Raw genomic sequence first — 15,986 nt, 5'->3', positions numbered from 1 at the left:
TTGCGGTACGTGGGCCTCTCACTGTTGTGGCCCCTCCCGTTGCGGAGCACAGGCTCCGGACGCGCAGGCTCAGCGGCCATGGCTCACGGGCCCAGCCGCTCCGCGGCATCTGGGATCTTCCCGGACCGGGGCACGAACCCGCGTCCCCTGCATCGGCAGGCGGACTCTCAACCACTGCGCCACCAGGGAAGGCCCACATTAATAGCTTTGTGAATTTTAACATCTCCATCCATGGAAGTGGCACAGTTCTCTATATATTTTGTTTTCTCTTATGTTTCTTGTAACATTTTATAATGTTCTCCACAAGGTTTTACTTAAGTTTATTTATAAACAATTTTGATTTTTTTATAATGACTATACTTATATTACATTATTACTGATATGTATACATTTTTGTGTATTATTCAGCCATTCTGAAATCTCGTAGTTGCTCCATTAGTTCATTTACAGCTTTTCTTGATTTACTATATTGATCATCTTAATATAATCTCTAAATATGTAATTACAGCTTCCAACTCTTATGCCTCATTTGTTTCTCTTGTCTCATTTCATAGTTAGGACATGCAGTTGACTAGCAGTGGTGAATTATGTGGACTATACTGTTGTCTTCTCTTGACTTTAATAGAAATGCTTCTAAATTTCAGCATTAAGTTTTATTTGCAGGGTTTTGATAGCTACTTATTAGATTAAGGAAGTTTCCTGCTGTTGATAATTTGCTAAGAATTTTGTCTTAAATAAATGTTGAATTTTATTGCAAATTTTATGTATTCAATATCTATTGAGACATCCGTTTGTTTTCTCATTAAATTGCTCATATGTTGAATAATCATACCTTGATAGATTTTTTTTTTTCTTAGTGACTCACCTGTCTTTCTGTGATAAATTCTACTAGGCCACAGTGCTTGTTGGTTAGGCTTAGAACAGTGCTAGGTTTAATATGGTAGTATTTTGCTTAAGATTTTAAAATCAAGATTTTTGCAGCCTAATAAATTCTTTTTTGTACTTAAATTCTTTTTAGAGGGATTTGTGTCTAGTGTTACTATCTTTTCTGACATTCTAATTTCAATCTATACAATTCTTTTCTACTAAACTCTTCCACCTGCTATTTTCTCCATACCTGCTAGAACTTAAAAGCCACATTCTATCTTGGTCTGCACTCTAATTGTATTACCTAAATGTGCACTTTTCCAATTGCATGACAAATTGTTATTTTTTGATACCCATTTGCTATGCCAATTGTACTCTCACAGTAGTAAGTGGGATTCTTAAGTAGAGAAAATCACGTTATTCTTCATTTAGTCTACTCATCCTAGCAATGGCTAATAGTGAAATTCCCAGATAAATCAAATAAATATCTCAATCACCTTCCATAAAACAATTCATTAATAAGTATTAATTAAATTGGTAGCATCCCGTGTGCTAGGCACTGTGCTCAACACTTTATATACGTGATATTGCATAAAACTTACAAATATTGTATGGGATAGGTAGTGCTCTTCTCAGCTTAGAGATATTAAACCTTGAGTTTATGGAGTTAACTAACTTACTTAAGTGACATGAGTGTTAAATGGGATTTTCATCCTGTCCTATCTGATGCCAAACAATATACTCTTAGCCATTTTGCTACACTGTGTCTATACCAAGGTTTGGAGACCCTAATGCCATTCATGATAACTCCATGCCAGGACACAACAGAGTTTAACCTGTCGACTGAAAATAATGCACACCCTAAAGTTGAGAATTACGTTTTTCTTCAGTGGACTTGCTGAGAACTTAAGCCTGGGAGACAGCCTCTCAGATAGCCCTGAGGGACTGTTCTGATGAGGTAAGGGAGGAGCCAGGGCATATAGGAGTTCAAACAGATGAACAAAAAAACCTCAGGATGTTGAACATCACAAGATTACTGCTAATTAAAGAAAACCAGACATCGCAAGTTAATGAATTTAGCACTTTTTTTGTGTCTGAGAAGATGCAAGAACCTGGGCTCATTGAAATCCTTCCTTTGCTATGACCTTAACTATCCAGGGCCAGCATCCTGTTTTTCTCCATCCTGAATCCCCTCAGGTGCACAGTTGGAGGTGGCTGCAGTGGCTGATGACTTGCTGGCCGCAACATCCTTTGTTTATTCACATGGCAGACAACATTTTTCATCCACAAACCCAACACTGTCTCCTGGTTAACATACTCCTTATATCTTAGCTCTCTGATTAACAGATAAGAATTCTGCTCCAGGGCATACACATTTTGTTTGTTTGCTTTGTTTTGTCTTATGTGTGTCTCATTTCCCTTTATTTCTTCTTACACTACACCATAGAAATACCTACTCATGCTTTGACATCTTCTTTCTTCTGTCTTCCTGCCCTTATGTTCAATTTCCTCATTTCTAGTTATTCTCATTAATGCTTATTGATTTTTTTTTTTTTACTTTTATACTAAACAAAAAGAAATCAGGAAAGAATTAAAAAAGAAAAGAAGTTGTCCTACATTGGAATATTGTGCCTCCAAGGCGGGAATCTGATGTTGGATTCTCTCTCGGATGCCCTGGAGTCCTGGTTGGTGGCTGAAGCTGAGAGATGGTCAACACTTTAGTGAACTAACTTGGATGCTTCTCTACCCTGGGCCTCTCTGACAGGCAATGCGCCTCATCTTTGTCAATGGGTAAGGGTTTCTTTGACTAGCCAGGCATAAGGCAGAACACGAAGATGGGGCTGCTGTGAATGTATTCCTGTTTTTGTAATCTACTTGCTGTCAACTCTCTTTTTTCCTTTATGATGTTTAATTGAAAATCACAGCCTAATGAGGTCTGGCCAGTTTCTTTCCTTTGGCTGAAGACTTGATGTTACTGCAAATATATATGAATAAGAGGAGAACAATTTCTGGAGAAATGGAAAACTTCAAGGGCTCTTAAAGGCCACTAGAAATGAGTTATTTATATGATGCATTTTCCCCCTTACATTTTAACAGATTAATTTATTACTAAGCTGGTGTTTCCTTCAACAATTATGATTTTCTTTTGATGGTCTTGGAATATCCCTGGAACTCAAGTCCGGCCAATGAATCTAGGTATTTTGTTGGTTGAAGTTCAGGGTCTCTGATCTCACCTGAATTAGCTCCTGGAAGTATGCTTGGAAATTTAAAAATTTGTGCTTCTACTTTTCCTCTTTCTTTTTAGCCCAGTTCAGATGTCATGTCCCTACAGATTTTTCCTTAATTCCTAAATTGTGATAGTGCATCCGTCATCTGCACAGCTAGAGAACTTGTATTTGAACTGTTTCATTTGCCCCGTGCAGTGAGATGCAGTGCGGTTGAGGAGAGGATATGAGTATTGGAGCAGGGCAGGAGAGGATATGAGTATTGGAGCAGGGTAGGAATGTGTTTGCATCTTGGGATGAGTATTTACCAGCTAGGTGATCATGACATCTCAGTATTTCTTTTCTGTGAATGATAATCTTCAAAATAATAATGCTGATAAAATACCTGCCTCATCTTGTTGTTGGGAGAATTCAATGAGGTCACATATATATTAGACTCGGTGCACAGGAGAGACAATAACTATGATTTCCCATTTCTTTGAGTTTATCTCCACCATCACTTGTACTTAACATTCCATTAACATTAACTTTGCAAGCTAAGCGATTTTCATCATGGGAATATATCTCATGAGCTGGCATGCCTTGTTTTGGTCACTTAGTCAACCTCATAGGCTTTATTTGAGATAACCTCATAAAAGTATTATTTTGTTTCATGTAGGGACTTAATTCTTGAAAGTTACTTAGTGTTATTTTTTACAAAATTAAATCCTCTTTTAGAGCCAGCTGGGGAATGCACTATTAACGTGAGTCACGTGGTTAATCCTTTTGTGTAAAGTAACCTTTTGGAAAGTGAATAATCCTCTGTATCTTATCATGCTTATATTCCGATACCAGTGCTTCTTAGAGAGGTGCCTGATCCACGTGCATCAGGTACTCTGTACAGTCTTCCATTTCTATTAAAAAAAAAATTCCCACCGAAGCCAGGGATGGGTCTACATGGGTGATATTCTTCTATTGTGTGTAGTTTGTCTTTGCATTTTAATGAATTAATGTAGAAAGGGGTTGGTATTAGATTCTCCACAGCACAAACTCATAAGGCTTTACTTTAGGAAGGCTCTAAGAGCCAAGGGAAAACGAGAAGGAAAGTAATATTATAGAGTATCTGCGTGCTAAGCATTGTGGTAAGCATTTTCACCAACATATCATGGTGTTATGAATAGCATTATTCCCCTTTTATTCGTCAGAAAAATAAGCAAAGTAATCTATGCAAGTGTCAAAATCAAGATTTGAAATCAGGTCTGCTTAGTGCTAAATCCTTTGCTAATTCTAATAATGTATTCCTTCTTGAGTACAATCGACTGAGTTTAGCCAGGAAGTAAAATCTAAGATTTGTGTGGTATTTACCTTATTGGGAGTCTCTTTAAAAATATCTTACTGTGCATTATCTTGGGGCCCAATTTTTATTTGGGTATATGCAGCATGGACCTAAACCTTGGCTCTGAGGTTAGCTTCAGTGAGGTTTTGAAGGAGTGAATACTTTCCCTTTTTTTTTTCCATAGAAGATGAAATGTGGACTGTTGCTAGAAGCCACAAAGCTGAGTATTTATTAAGTACACTTATCTCCCTTTCATCTATTTGGCCAATGTTCCCAACAATAATCTAATTTCCTCTAAAATTTTCCATGGAGCAGGATGGTGACTCTAAATCCTGAAACGCTAAAGGAATCATTTAATGACCTGTGGTGAGTTGCTATGAAGTCATTCCAGACTTGCTATTGAGTATTTGGAGAAGACTCATGGGTAAGCTCCAAGTCTCTCCAAAATGATCCTGCTAGTTGCAGTCAAGGACTTTCTGGGGGTTTCTGGAAGTTCTAGATGACTCTTAAGGGAGTCTATTTAGTTCCATTTGAGAATATAGTGCTAATAAGGCCAGTGGTTTGAGCCCTCTGAGCTAGTGCTCATAGACTATACTCTGCACTTTGGACAGCCATTTAGCACATAAATGATGTAAATGATGTAGGTTGTACACAGGCAAAACAAAACAAAACAAAAAAACCCAGTGGGGATGGCTTAGTGTGTACATTAACTCTATTTACTCATTCAACCTGAATTTTTTTTTTTTTTTTTTGGCCACCCTGCTTGGGCATGTAGGATCTTAGTTCCATGACCAGGGATTGAACCTGTGCCCCTTGTAGTGGAAGCGTGGAGTCCTGACCACTGGACCGCCAAGGGAGTCCCCGACCTGAATTTTCTAAGAGCACATTTGGTACTAAACTCTAGGGATATAAGGCCAGTTTGAACTAAGACTGTCATTAAGTCTCTGACTATGAGGGATACATAAACAGATAATTATGTAACGTTATGACGCATACCATGCTAAAGGTAGCTATAGATAACATCTGTAAGATTATCAAAGGAAGGGTGTTGATTAATAACAAGTTGAGTTTATTAAGTATAATAAAAATGAGAATTATTATAATGGTGACCATCACTATTATCAGTGATCTCTTAGTGCTAATCCCACTGTTACACCTGTACTTGAATTATTCAGTCCAACAACCTTGAGATACTGGTGATGATGATGATGATAAAGAATGCAATATTAAACACTATTTTTAAGACACTGTGTTGGATATTTAAAGATATTATTTTATTGGATCATGCCAGCAACTCTCTGGGTTTTTTTTTTTTTTCTTTTTTTACTATTTTGGGTAATAAAAACTTTCTGAGGTATTATTATCACCATTTTGGAGAGGACCAATCTGACGTTAAGGGTCTCCATAAATTCCCCAATCACTCAGTGATGACAAGGAAGTTTCAAAACTTGGACTAATTGACTGCTCTTTTCATTTTTCTATCTTTCCTACCTGTATTTTTTCTCTTCTTCCCTTGACTTCTTTTCGTCTTCATTTCTTTTCCCATCTGCTATATCATTCTCTTTTTCATCTTAGTTTCCCTAACTCATGTTTTTGTCACCAAAAGTGTGCCACTCTGCTGGGAACTGGGGATACAGAAAAGAGCAAAATACAGCCCCTGCTCTCCTGGTGCTCATGGCCCAGTGAGAAAAAGAAATAAGTAAATATGTAATTATAGTACAGTGTGGTAGATGTTGTGATAAAGATGTCTGCTGTGGAATTACAGTAGTCCCACCCGTATCCACGGTTTCACTTTCTGTGGTTTCAGTTATCCATGGTCAACCACAGTCTAAAAATATGAAATGGAAATTTCCAAGAATAAACAATTTGTGTTTTAAATTGCATACCATTCTGAGTAGTGTGACGAAATCTCCCACCCTCTCACTTTGTCCTGCCTTGGACTTGGATCATCCCTTTGTCCAGCGTATCCCATTAGTTAGTCACTTAAGTAGGCAGCCAGGTAATCAGATCGACGGTCATGGTGTTGCAGTGCTTGTGTTCAAGGAACCCTTATTTTACTTAATAATGGCCCCAGAGCACATGAGTAGTGATGCTGGCAGTTTAGATATGCCAAAGAGAGGCTGTAAAGTTCTTCCTTTAAGTGAAAGGTGAAAGTTCTCAACTTAATAAGGAAAGAAAAAAAATCATATGCCGAGGTTGCTAAGATCTAAGGCAAGAAAGAATCTTCTACCCATGAAATTGTGAAGAAGGAAAAAGAAATTTATTCTAGTTGTACCGTCACACCTCAAACTGCCACAGTTACTACCACGGTGCATGGTAAGTGCTTAGTTAAGCTGGAAAAAGCATTAAATTTGTACAGTAAGATAGTTTGAAAGAGAGAGCAAAAGACCACATTCACATAACTTTTATGACAGTATACTGTATATATAATATATTATAATTGTTCTATTTTATTATTAGTTGTTATTGTTCATCTCTTACTGTGCTTAATTTATAAACTAAACTTTACCATAGGTATGTGCATATAGGGAAAAACATAATATTTATAGGATTTGATACTATCCATGTTTTCAGACACCCACTGGGGGTCCTAGAAAATATTTTGCCACAGATAAGCAGGAACTACTATACAAAGTTCGGGCACATGGTCCCAGTTCAAAGTCTGTGAAGTCTTCCTGGAAGTGGTGCCTGGAAATGAGTTTTAAGGTAGTAGTTACACTCAGAGAATCACTAGTGCAAAGGTATGAGAGGCTGGAACAGTGGGATGCATTGGGGGTCTGTGGAAGCTTTAGAAAGGCAGAAACTAAGGGGGTTTGGGGAGGAGCTGGGTAGAGTAGATCCTTGTTTCCTATGAAGTTAAAGTCTATTTTAGGTTTCCTCTTTTTTTTTTTTTTTTTTAATGCGGTACGCGGGCCTCTCACCGCTGTGGCCTCTCCCGCTGCGGAGCACAGGCTCCGGACCCACAGGCTCAGCGGCCATGGCTCACGGGCCCAGCCGCTCCACGGCATGTGGGATCCTCCCAGACCGGGGCACGAACCCGCGCCCCCCGCATCAGCAGGCGGACTCTCAACCACTGCGCCACCAGGGAAGCCCTAGGTTTCCTCTTGAGAGCCCAGGTCATGTCACCATTTCCGATGCAAGTCACACGTGTGCCTCCAAATTGCTATTGACCGTGGCTCGCAAAGCTGGCTGCTCGGGTTGACCTGCCCTCAGCGGCTGCTGTGACAAGATGACCAGGTGCTGGCCGTCCGCTCCATGTTAGTGTAAAATGAAAGCAGACCACAGCTTAAACAGACACAGGCTCAGAGGAGAAGAGACTTCCATGTTCAGACCATTGAATTTGTGACAGAACTGTGCTCTGGGTTTGGCATATACAGTCTCACCTAATCTGCAGCGTTCTCCTTTGTGGAAGGAAAGAACCCTAAAAGAAATCAACTGGGTTGCATAGAAATCTGGCTGTTGGTCTTAAAGAAACACTGTTTCTGATTGGTTCTGGAGTTATTCTTAACTGGAAGGGTCTTTTTTTTGTTCCTAGACCTAAGTGTGTGTGTGTGTGTGTGTGTAGGCTTTCCCACACCAACAAGCAATTCTTGGACACCAGTAGGGTGTCCAAGTTGATGTGAGTTCAAATCAACTCAGTTCTGACACTCCCCAGAGATAGCCTCAGATGTCACAGGTAAAAGGCTCAGTCCCACAAGAGCACCCTCCACTTTAGAGGCCAGTTGCAAGCCCCGGTTGTGCTTCTGGGCTACAAATTGGAGGTTCCAAAGATGCCTTCTAACTCAGGATGCGAGTCCAACTTGTTACCTGTACTTCTGATCAACTGGCTATACATCAAAGGTTCCCATGACCCCCTCCTTGGGTTCAATGATCTTGCAGGAACGGTTCACAGAACTCAGGAAACTTGTTTATTTACTAGGTTATTGACTTTTTTACCAAGGGTATTAAAGGATATGAATCAACAGCCAGATGAACAGATACCTGGGATGAGGTCTTAAACAAAGGAGCTTCTGTCTTCATGGAGCTTGGGACCCAGCATGGTGCCTATGGAAGCATTCTGGTTTCCCAACCCAGAAGCTCTCCAAAACCCCTTCTTCTGGGTTTTTATGGAGGCTTCATTATATAGGCATGATTGGTTAACGCATTGGCTATTGGTGATTGATTCAGCCTCCAGCCTCTCTCCCCTCCCTAGAAACCAGGGGGTGGGACTGAAAGTTCCAACCCTCTATTCCTGCTTGGTTTCCCTGGCAACCAGCCTCCATCTTTAGGTGCTTTCCAAAAAGTCATCTTCATGAATATAAAGCCAGCTGTGGTGGAAAGGAGCTTGTTATGAATAATAAGACACCCATTTCACCTTTATAACCCTGAAGAGTTTTCAGGAACTGAGGACAAGAGACCCAATACTATAACAAAAGATGCCCCCATTGCTCTCATCACTCAGGAGATTCCAAGGGGAGCTGTGAGGCAGGAACTGAATGAAGACCAAATATACATGAGAAATATATTTTTGTCATCTGAATGACCAAATATACATGTTTCTTATAAATCACAATATCATATGAGGCACTGCATAGGTGAGGACTGTTCTGTTCTAAACATGATTGCATTAAGCAGCTGTGTGTGATGCAGGAGTTGCTTAAGGCAGGAAAACATGGGAAGGTACAGATCTTGAGGTCTGCTTAGGAAATCTGATAGCTCTTGCCTTCACTGCACTGTTTCGATGGGCTGGCAGACATCCTTCCATTAGCACCTGCATACCTTGAGCTTTTTATCTGGCACAAACTGAATGTAGAAATCTAAACTAGATTCTGAGGTTGAAGACAAAGAACTTTGTTATTCCTCTTGCCTCATGCTTTTTGGCTGAAATGACATATATCAAAACGTAAGATCCTAGAGGTGAGTTTAAGTTGCTTAAAAAAATACAATATGTTGGGGACAGAGACGGGTTCTACAAATCAGAATGAGGAAAGGGAGAATCGTGGGCTTTAAGACCAAGCATATCCTGACTCAAGTTGTGGATCCTACAGTTGGAACACACTGAGTGGTGGGTTCTGGATGTGGACGGGGGCCAGGGCTGAGGGCTGAGGGGCTAAATATGATGGAGAAAGGAGTTAGAATAAAAATGTTCACCAGTGGGATATAAGTCATGGTTCTGAGTATAATCCAAAACATTGCATTCAGAGATAAAAACCACAAAAGAAAAAAGACATCTGAACTAAAGCATTAGTCTGAAGGGCAATGGAAGAGATTTGAGTCCATTATAAGTCAATGGCACAGAAACTCTGGTCCAGAGCAAGGGTATGTAGGAAAGGGGATGGGAGAGGGAGACAAGAAATTTCATGGGCTTTGGGGATGGGACCACAGGGCATTTTCATAAGAACCCTGTGACAGTTTACAAATACCACGGCTATGTAAATTTATATGAGTCAGTGAACTTCTAAGCCTCAATTTCCTCATCTATAAAATGTGGGTCATAATACTGCCTTCCAGAATGGCTATCAGGAATGTACATATATTTGGAAAGGAGGACTGCAAATTTACTTAGCCAAATATGTGTGAGATGTGTACTAAAATTACAGAATATTTTACATAAAAAGACAGTAGTAAATAGAGACATGTATCATGTTAATAGATCATACATTTTAATAAGGTGGCAATTCTTCTCAAATTGATCAGTAGATTCAATACAGTAGCAATCAATTTCCCAGCAGGTTTTTTTTTATATAGAATTTTATGTGAAGTTCCTAAAATTCACAAAGTAATTGAAAGCCTAGACTAGCCTAAGTAATTCTGAAAAAGAACAATGGTGATAGAACTACCCTGCCTGATTTCAATACCTACTGTCAAATACATTAATTAATACAACATATTATTGACATAAAGGGAGATATAGATATCAGTGGAACAGAACTGAGACCCCAAATAAACCCACTTATACACATCAATTGCTTTTTGGAAAATGTGCCAATGTAATTAATGAGAGCATGAGTTGACTTTCAACAAACGATGCTAGATCAAATGGATATTCATATAGAAAACAATGAATTAACCCCTATCTCACAAATTATACAAAAGATAACTAGAAATGGATCATGGACCTAAATGTAGTAGCTCAAAGTAGAAGAAAATATAGGAATCAAATCTTTGCTACCTGATGTAGGAAAATTTTTCTTAGGATACAAAAAATACAACCTACAAAAAATACTATATTTCATCTAATATAAACATTTCTGCTCTTCAAAGGATACTGTTAATAGAATGGAAAGAAATATGTATGTCTAACAAGGGACTTTATCTAGAATATATTGACACAACTGAAAAAAAAACAGCTAAATAAAAACAGGCAAAAATTTTAACGGACACTTCACAAAAGAACACACAAATGGCCAATAAGCCTATGGAAATATGCTCAACATCACGAGTCATCAGGCAAATAAAAACTAAAGCTGCAAAGAGATACCACTACACGACCACTATAAAGGCTGTAGTTAAAATGACCAACATTCGGGGCTTCCCTGGTGGCGCAGTGGTTGAGAGTCCGCCTGCCGATGCAGGGGACACGGGTTTGTGCCCCGGTCCGGGAGGATCCCACGTGCCGCGGAGCGGCTGGGCCCATTAGCCATGGCCGCTGAGCCTGCGCATCCAGAGCCTGTGCTCTGCAACGGGAGAGGCCACAACAGTGAGAGGCCCGCGTACCAAAAAAAAAAAAAAAAAAAAAATGACCGACATTAAGTTTTGGTGAGTAGGGCAGAAACTAGAATCTCAGATGTTGCTAGCAGGAATGCGTAATGTTTTGGAAAACAGTTGGGCAGTTTCTTATAAAGTTAAACAAACATTTACCCTATGATCCAGCAATTCCACTCCTCGGTGTTTACCCCAGAGAAATGTAAACACGTTCACACAAAGATTTGTGCTTAGATATTCATAACAGTTTTCTTCATAACAACCCCAAATGGGAAATGAGCTAAATATATAGGGCTGACCAAAAAGTTCATTTGGTTTTAAGTAAAAATAAAAGACACATTTTTCATTTTTACCAAGAACTTGGTATACTGAACAGCATATTCATTAACTGAATGAACTTTCTGGCCAACCCAGTAATTGGTGAATGGCTAAACAATTTGTGGTCTATGCAAATGGTGAAATACTATTCTGCAGTAAAAATGAATGAACTGATATTACACAATATCATAAATGCACCTCAAAAACATTATGCCAAGTGAAAGAAGCCAGACTCAGAAGACTGCTCCCCATATGAATTAAACTGCTTGAAGTGTTAGAAAAGGCAAAACTATAGTGATAGAAACAGATAAATCATTCCCAGGAGTTCCACGGGAAGGGAAGGGATTTACTGCACAGAGTCACAAGGGTAATTTTTGCAGTGGTAGAAATTTTTTATATTATTATTGTAGTGTTAGTTATACAACTATATACATTTGTCAAAACTCACTGAAGTTTGCACTTAACATTAGTGAATTTTATCATATGTAAATTATAATTCAATAAAGCTGACTTTTAAAAGAACAGCCATATACTCATTGAGTAATATGAGTTTGTATGCCACTGCACAACTAATAGAAAACAAAGTTATAGTTTAAAAATAAATCATTCCTTGAACAAATATTGAATAATCACTTATTGTATGTCAAAGTCTGGGCTAGGAGTTAAAGACAAAGTTCTAAACTAGACAGTGGGTGGTAAGACAGGTTAGTAAACAGACAATTAAAATACAGTGTAACTGATATGATGGGGATAATCACAAGATGCTACAGGTACACAGAGAAGTGGTATGCAGCCCAGCCCTGGGGGTACAAAAGGCTTTTTATTAAAGATAATAGAATGCAAATATGATGGAAGAATATATGTAAGTTAAGCAAACAGAGGCATGTGGGCAGTGATCCAAAGGGAGGATAACATGCACCTGAAACCTGGAGTAAGAAAGCAGGTGGTGACCTGTGAGTGAAACTGAAGCGAGATATAAGCAGGTATAATCAAGATACAGCTGAGAAACAGAAGTCATAGAATTTCATAATTCTTACATGTGGGAGCTAAGGCAAAGCAAGAGGACAAGGGCGTTCTTACTTTCCTAGCTTGAGAAACTGGGCAAAGGATGACATTATTCACTGAAACTGAAATGCAGGAGCACAAGGAATGGGTGTAGTGAAGCGGGGGGAGGATGTGTTTTATGAGTGTTAACTACAAAGTGCCTGTGAGACATCCCAGTACAATCGGTAGAAGATCATTGAATATACAAGTCTGGAGCACAGAAAACTGACCAGAAGGAGAGATGCAGGTTTAGGAGGTACGAACCCATCACAAGAGAGGATGAGATCAACCAGGGAGATGGAAACAGGAAACAAGATGGCCCCAGATTTAAAAAGGAAGGAATAGCCAGACAGCTAGGAGAATAAATAGAATACCGTGTCTCAGAAATCAAGGAAAGAGAATGCTTTGAGTGACCAACGGTATTAAAATGCAGCAGAGTCAAGCGAGAAGAAAGGTGAAAATTGCACATGCAATCTAAAAGAGGGGGCTAATGGGTCAGTTTTTCAAGTATAGCTTCAGTGGTGTGAAGGTGGGGAAGCCAGATACAGAGGCCTGAGGAGCGAGTGGGAGGGGATGAAATGGAGATATTCAATACACTTTAGGGAAACTTCTCCGTGACAGAGAAGAGAGAGAATGTGGAATCTGGAGGAGGACCTGGGGATTGGAGGCAGTGCCTTGCCCACATGTTCATGGGATGCAGCCAGTAGGGAGGGAGAGATGGATGGAGTAACATTCCTGAGACGGCAGTAATGGATGGGATCCAGTTTTCAGTAGAACAAAGGATATTTCTTCCAGGCCATCAAGAGGGGAGAAGGGAGGTAGTGAGTGGAGATGCAAATGTGTAAGTTTTACGGCAGGAAGTTGAAGGAATTTTGACCCGTGTCTTCTATTTTTCTGTGGGAGGCAAGGTCATAGGGAAACTAAGGATGAAATGAGGGTCATGCATTTTAGAGAAGAGGTGACACTTTGAAATAGCTGCTGTGCAGAAGGGGGAAGGACTCTCTATTGAAACATGATGGGACTCCTGGGCATCACTAAAGGCCCAGTTAAGGTTGGGGACCATGAATTAAGACTGTTTCCAGTTCAGAGTGGTTCCCCCCCACCGCCCAAGTTACCCAGTAACCCAAGTGCAAGTATAGAGAAGAGCAAGCTGAATTCATTCAGGTTTTGGTCTACACAGGGCTCTGTGAGATCCTTACAGAGCAAAAAAAATGAGGATTTTGAGAAAAGGAATGGCTGTGATGTGAATGTAATCTTAGCTGGATAATGAAGGAAGTGAAAATAAGGGACTCCTGGGAGATAAGGAGCAAGTAGAGGCATTTGTAAACTGGAAGTCCCTAGAAGGTTTATAAAATGATATATTGGGGATAATTAAATTGAGATAAGGTGGAAAGATGGGCAAGATCATAGGAAATAAAGAAGGCAAGGAATCTGAAAGGCCAGGATGTTGAATTATCCCATGCTGAAGTCACTAAAGATGAAAGTACTACGTGTGGTGGGCAGAAAGCCTGGACGGCTGGATCTTCAAAGCATCAGGAGGAGTAACTAGGACAGAATGTATAGGGTGACAGTGCCAAGGGGTATGGTGAGGCAAAACCCCAAGGCAAACATCTCCAGTGAGTGGGATCTGTGCAGAGGTCTGAGGAGATCTAATCCAGAAGGGGTCTGTTAGAAGCAAAGAGGACACAACCTGCAACTTCTCACAACGTGGGAGTCGGAAAGAAGAAGGGCCTCCACTTGGGTGTCTGTGGCGTAGCCTTAATGTGTTGGGTCCATGAAGAGTTTCAGGGCTGAACATCACTGATACAAATAGAGTAGATAGAGGTGTTTAGGTGATGGGAGCCTTTTCAGGCAGATGAGGGAGCAGACAGCCTGGTGGTGGTGGTGGCAGTGAGAACTCGCTGCCTTCTCTACCAGTGTTGGTGGCGTGTCTCAGCTGGAGCAATTAGTGCAGTAATTAAAGCTCTGGAATCGGCCGGACTTGGGTTGAGTCCAAATTCTGTCATTCCGCACTGCTCATGGGAACTTCTCTGCACGTTGGTTTTTTCAACTCTAAAATGAAGACAGTATTGTTTACTTCAGAGCTGTCTTCGAACTTCCATGAGATTATGCTTGCCAAACAGCATGGTGTAATCATATAGTAATTAACAAAGAGTATCATTATTGCCGTTATAATTCTGGGTGTATGTCATGCTGGAGTCCCCAAAGAAAGTACATACTGTGCTTAATGAGATAACCTTTCAGTTAGTCTGGGTAGAGGGAAAGGTGAGGGTATGAGAGTTTGCCATATGGCAAAGATGAAATCATTCAGTAAATGAGAACTTTTTCCTCAAGATAGATCTTTAAACCGTGTCAAATGTCAGAGAACCTAACCACCAGAGTCATCTTCCTTCTCTTCCTTAATAATGGGTCTGGAAATTCAGGATGATTGAACTTTTCCTTTGTCAACAGGAGCAAAGTGTTTAGAAAAAGGAGGCTTGGGAGAGAACTGTAACTCCCTGAACTCGTTAAGACACCCCAGCCCTGGTTGCACAGTCCATTGACTTTTGATTAGAGAGCTGTACTCTTATAACAGACATCACTGTCCAGATGTAGATGCACTACAGTGCTTTCCAAGTAGGAAACAAAGATTGCTTGGAAGTGGAAAATCTCCTGACTTACTCCTCTGATGAGGGGCCCTTACTCTGCACCCACTTGAGTCTTCTTCATGCGGCGGAGAGCACTCTCCTCCTGTCTCTTTACAACTTCCATCTCCTCCCCAAGCCTCCAAAAGGAAGCAGTCTGTGCAGCGGCCATGGTGCTTTTCCTGCTGGTATGGAAGACAGATTATACGATTTAAAACACAATCCTTCCCTGACCCAATTTAACGCCTGCACATAACTTCCCGGAGTCTGATCAATGTTCCTGATGCTTGCTTGTCCCGGGGGCTGCCTCTGTTCCTTCTGCAACTACCCTCTTAGATCTTATTATTTTTTTTAACCCTGACAGTTTCTGTCCTACTTTTTGTGGTTAACATTTTTTACACATTTTCCAAAACCCCAACGTTTTTCTTCAAATTTTACTCATTCATTTGTTTTGTAAATAAATACATTACTTTATCTTATACTGAGTTGAGAGAGGGAAATATCTGGCTGTCCATCTTTCTCTCTGTCTGATAAGTCTAAAGACATTAATAGCACAGACTCCAGAATCAGACTGTCAGAGACTGAATCACAGGTCTACCACTATCTACGTGACCTCGAACAAGTTGCTTAACCTCTGTTTGCCTCAGTTCCCATCTGTGAAATGGGAATAGAATAACAATCTCATGGAGTTGTGAGGATTAAATTAGATAATAAATACAACATGCTTGAAACAGTGCCTGGTGTAACTTAAGAGGTATAGACATTTTTGTTATTTATCTATGCCTCCTGGGAAGAAGGGTAGGTGGAGATTAATTAATCCTTTTGAGGTAAGTGAGATCTTCAATGTGTGGGTGTTGGTAAATGCCAAAAGATCATGGATGAGAGTGTCAGCTTTCTGTGGGTTAGGAA

At 40.1% G+C, this 15,986-nt stretch overlaps 1 long non-coding RNA gene across 3 annotated transcripts in view; it reads left to right on the top strand.

Annotated features, from left to right (window-relative positions):
• Positions 1-15,986, top strand: part of LOC113619769 (uncharacterized) — a 202,266-nt gene that overhangs the window by 150,684 nt on the left and 35,596 nt on the right. The gene's annotated exons all lie outside the window — the stretch shown is intronic.

Source organism: Aethalodelphis obliquidens, unplaced genomic scaffold (assembly GCF_003676395.1).
Source record: "Aethalodelphis obliquidens isolate GAN/ISIS:26980383/991018 unplaced genomic scaffold, ASM367639v1 scaffold7, whole genome shotgun sequence".
NCBI classification, from domain to species: Eukaryota; Metazoa; Chordata; class Mammalia; order Artiodactyla; family Delphinidae; genus Aethalodelphis; species Aethalodelphis obliquidens.
The sequence above is the reverse complement of the archived record's forward strand: the minus strand, read 5'-3'. Positions and strand labels throughout refer to the sequence as shown.